Source organism: Temnothorax curvispinosus, unplaced genomic scaffold (genome assembly GCF_003070985.1).
Source record: "Temnothorax curvispinosus isolate PA1 unplaced genomic scaffold, ASM307098v1 QBEX01007279.1, whole genome shotgun sequence".
NCBI classification, from domain to species: Eukaryota; Metazoa; Arthropoda; class Insecta; order Hymenoptera; family Formicidae; genus Temnothorax; species Temnothorax curvispinosus.
The window spans coordinates 1,302-6,277 of NW_020217059.1; the positions used below are offsets into that span (position 1 = coordinate 1,302).

The 4,976-nt window shown below is 37.3% G+C and overlaps 1 long non-coding RNA gene across 1 annotated transcript; it reads right to left on the minus strand.

The window, feature by feature from the left end:
- Nucleotides 1-1,448: 1,448 nt before the first annotated feature.
- On the minus strand, nucleotides 1,449-4,976 carry LOC112456850. The gene is made up of 3 exons (XR_003041024.1): nucleotides 4,929-4,976; nucleotides 4,429-4,593; nucleotides 1,449-4,036 (listed from the first exon to the last, which is right to left on the minus strand). It is a non-coding gene; the product is annotated as an uncharacterized LOC112456850 (long non-coding RNA).

Consider the following 4,976-nt stretch of genomic DNA (forward strand, 5'->3'; position numbering starts at 1 on the left):
TCTGAAATTGAACCTAAACTTTGTACTGATTTATTAAAAAATAATTCAATGAACTTAATGTTTTTAATAAAAAATGATGATCAGTTAATAACATTTACTGGAATAAATCATAGTCTGTTGAGCAGCTTAACAGCAGCAGTGATACTATGTGAAAAAAAACACTACACAAACAAGTTTTCTAATTCAGTACAGGATAGAATAGTATTGTGCTTATGCAAACTTCGATTAAATTTGTTTTTTTCTTGTTTAGCAGTACTGTTTGGTTTAGACAGAAAAAGCTGCGCAAAAAATGTTTATTACATGATTCAATTATTGTCTACCATTTTAAAGAAAGTTATATACTGGCCTTCAAAAGAAGAAATTATGAAAAGTATGCCAAAGTGTTTTCAAAATTTCAAACAAACTGGTATTGTATTAGATTGTACAGAAATACCAGTAGAGAAACCTACTTGCTTGAAATGTCGGTTAAAATTATATTCACATTACAAAGGATGTGAAACTGTTAAATTATTAATAGGCGTAGCACCTTCTGGGCTAATAACTTTTCTAAGTGAAGCTTATGGTGGTCGAGCATCTGATAAAACAATTTTTAATCAAAGCAAAATAATTGGTAAAATGGATGCGACAACCCACGCAACACGCCGACGTCTTTTAGACGTCAAAACGACGTCCCGTCCGTACGTCATATGACGTACTGAAGATGTACCGAAGACGTCCAGTAGACGTCTTTTTGTACGAAAAATGTGGCGTCCAAAGACGTCCAATAGACATCGTTAATACGTACAACGGTACGTACATGGTACGTACCAAAGGCGTCCAATAGATGTCATTGTACGTACTAACGATGTCTACTGGACGTCTTTGGGCGGTACATCGTATCACCCAAAGACGTCCAGTAAATATTGTTATATCCTTCCAGGGGGCCTAGATTACGTATCTTTTCACAAAGTAAAAATGCGAAAAGTGAACAGATTTACATTTCAACCATTAAAATTATAGTATACTCTAGTGAATTCTTTCACTTTTCGCATTTTTACCTCGTGAAAAGATACGTAATAAGCCCCCAGGATGTAAAATGGATGTAGTGTAGACGTTTTTGATGGATATTTCTGAAAATCGCATTTATAGAAATTATTAAATTCGCGAAATGGTCGAGAAAGTAAAATCAGATTAATATTTATTTTATTATAAAAAAACACAGCTTATAAATGCTTATATATAGTACAGCTAAAATGTATATATAGTTATGCAAACTGTTCGGGCGCGCAATAAACGCGCCGAACGAATCGCCGAATCCGTTCCGCGAGAACGCGAGATAATTGCGAGTGGCTTCGTTCAGCCCTTTAACTATGAGACGACCGGGGTTTCAGTTGAACGCGGACTCGATCGCTTGTTAGGAAGTTGAGTGGAAGGCCCAAAAGACAGCAATTGACTTATAATGCATATAAACTTTATTCGATATAATAGAACAAAACTGACGAAACGCGAAATGTACAGAGAAATTAGTGCGAATGCACTCGGCGCGCTGTGACTTGTAGTATGCGTAGTTTTGAAATGCGATTTACATAACGTGCGCACAGAAAAGCGGTAGAAACGATAGACGGTATCGCGGATGCAATTGTCGCGGTGTGACGGAGTTGCGAAACGCGGTCTAACGTCCGATGCCTACAGAGACGCGGTAGGTGGATACGGCAGAAAACGAAGCACCGGGGCCACGACAGCGAGAGGGCTCGCTACGAGACCGAGCGTGCTCGACCCCGCGAAATCGTGATCGTCGGTTTGGTAGGCTGGAGTTCGGGGACACCTGAGAGCACTCAGTCAAGACTCGGAGCACCGGACCTCGTTTTATGTGTCGCCCTAGGAAGTTGGATAGGGTAGGCTTCGTCGAAGGCAGCAGAGAGCCGGAGATAAGACGAAGTGCCTGCTCCTGTCGGAGCGCCGGCTTATATACCGCGGCGCGGCGGGTTCGTTGGAAGGGAGGCCGACGGTCGGGCGAGCCGCGTAGGGATGCTGACACGCGCTCGCCTTCGGCGCGGCTCGGCTTCTTCCGGCGGTTCCGAACTTATCGCGCATTTTGCGTGAGAAGCAAACGAAACGTATATCGCAGTACATATAACGGTTTAAGATATAATTTTTACATTGCTAAATTGGGGGAATCCCCAACACAAACATTTATTACAAGAACTATTGACTATGTTCTGCATATAGAACCATATAGGTAAAAGAAGCATAAAAAAAGAAAGTTCCTCATTTTTAAGACTCATGGATAGTCATCACGGCCATATTAAATTCTTGTTATCAAAGGCAAGAAATTAAACCCTATTTTATTGTGCGTTCCATTTTCAAATAAAAACATTTTGATAAAAAATAACTAGATGTTTCCAAACACTTCTAAAATTGATTGAAAACTCAGAGCGTAGCTTCTAGCGTGCTTGAAATCTGTGCGGACGTGAAATGGCATAATTTCTTTTTTTTTCCTTCTTTTTTCCATAGAACAACGCTGGCCAAACTTGGAAGCATCATCGTCGTCGGCGTTATATTACGTGTGTAAAATGTTGAACAAATGTCTATCTTCTCGCGCGCGCGTATTCATAAATCACTGAATAAACCTTTAAACGTGTGCAGTTGCACGGATCTTCGAATTCACGTACAATACCGTAAGGATTTATTTTTCCACTTTATGAATATTTTTCAGGCTTTCTTTGTTGTGACACTAGGTCAAGCAGAAAGTGTGCAACAAGGGAAAAATTACAAATACCGATGCGTATCGAAGTTCAATTGGCTTCTTAAGATGGAGGTGTTCTTTATTTCTATAAAAATGATGTAAAAGATCATATATAAAAGAAAAATCAGCGCATCTTTTATATTAATTCATGTCAAATGTCGGCTCGATTCTATTCCTCATTGCACATCTATCTGCGTTTACACAAATACTTTCAATAATGGATTAAAAATAATAAAATACACACAATTTTCGTATATATAGCAGCACCGATTGAGTGCGGTATAACTTAAACTCGGATTAATTTCTAGAAAACTAGATTCATATTCGTTTAAAAATAAGTTGAGAATACTGAATATATTATAAAGTGAAACATGTAACTTCGAAATCCTTTCTCTCTAATGACAATAGGTTTTTTCTTTTCTATACGGTCTTATTGCTATCTCTCAGTTTTAGGCTAAAAATAATATCTGGAATTCATTCGACTTGCCTGAGAGTTTCAATTTTTTACAAACTCATACATATACCTAATATGTATAATAAAACGCACTTACAAATCGAACTGAAAAATTCAAGATTGACTATTCATTAATTCAGCGCAAAATCTTAAAAAAAAAAGAGCACGCAAGCGCATGTTAATCAAACATCACGTTGGACTAAATATTACTACAGTACTAGAGAAAAGAAGAGACGAAAAGAAAGACAGGGAAGAAAAAAGGGGGAGGAAAGGGACAGAGGTAGAAGAGTTAAAGAATAGGCGATGGCGATGACATGCAAGTACAAATTACACATTGCACATGTCAGAGTTGCCAACAAGTTTCGTCCACTTCATTGGAAGAATTAATTGCTAAACCATATCCCATAACAACCCCATTATCACGTCAACGTTATTTCATAAGCATTTAAAGTCTCGACCGCGAACGGTCGCGACTTCTAGTCTCGGCTACCGTCACTTTTAAACGATCCAAAATTTCTCTGCACACTGCATGTGTATGTGACAAAGTCACATCACACAATAAAATCTATCTATATAACAAACTAAAATATGTTTGGACATCGCAACCGCAGTCACCTCTGCTCTTGTGATCCCAATATTATAAACGAAACAACGACTGTCCGTGTACGGATCTTGCTTCTTCTTGAACCACAGCGGTTCGTACGAGATAGAAAATCGTAGATAAATTAACTTCGATAGAAATTATTTCGCCTCATTGCAAACCTTCGGAATCCTATCCGATGCTCGCCGGAACCAATCAATTATTGTACTTTCAATGACACGATCATCAATATTTTTGTACCGCTTTTTCACAGCATCTGTAAGTGACAAATTAAAACATTTTATACTTATTTGTAAAAAAACTAATTTTTTTACTTATTACAAAATTCTAAATTATTATTATATATAATAATATAAAATATAATATAAAATATTAGATCTTGCCTGAAGCTCTTCAATGAGAATGCTCAATCTATTATATACGTACCTATATATATATATTGCATACATTGAGGCTACGGTCAACGTGACGCTACAAATGCTTTGGAGCGTTCTTCTTTTCCTTCTTTCTTCATTGAAAGAAAAGAGAAGAAGAATGCTTCGAAGCATTTGTAGCGTCACGTTGACCATAGCCTGAAAAGTATTTCTGGCAGCAATTATTAAGAATCATGCTCTTATGCAGGAAGTGTCACATATAAAAATATCATACCTGTTAGTACCAAGCACGTAGCTATGAATTTTTTCGTACTTCTACACGTAGTTAGACAATACGTCTACAAATTATTACTTCTTCCTTGAAAAAATTCTTTATAAATTTCACGGTCCTGACAACGGTCCTCATCAACTGTCTAGTTAGCTCTGGCCAAAGTGATACCTGTGTACGAATAAATATATTTTTAATCAAACTATTAAACTATTACAACATATAATCTAACTTGTCAGCTTTCTCGACATGTGAAGAAAAATGTGTTTATAGATGTATTGGCATAGATATACGGTTTACGACGGCTTTATTGCTTACGACCACGATCAAATAAGCGTTACGATAGATGTAGTTAGCTTTACATGCCCCACGAGCGGAGATATATTGCGACGCAAAGTCCAAAAGTGAAAATTTTATATTAAGATACTTATGTAAGATACGTCGACGTCTCTCAATAATATATATAGGTATGTATATATATGTATCAGAAATGTCACTTTCACTACCTTCAACGGTATAGAATTAACACGCGGTCTCGTCCCGGCGAAAAGCAA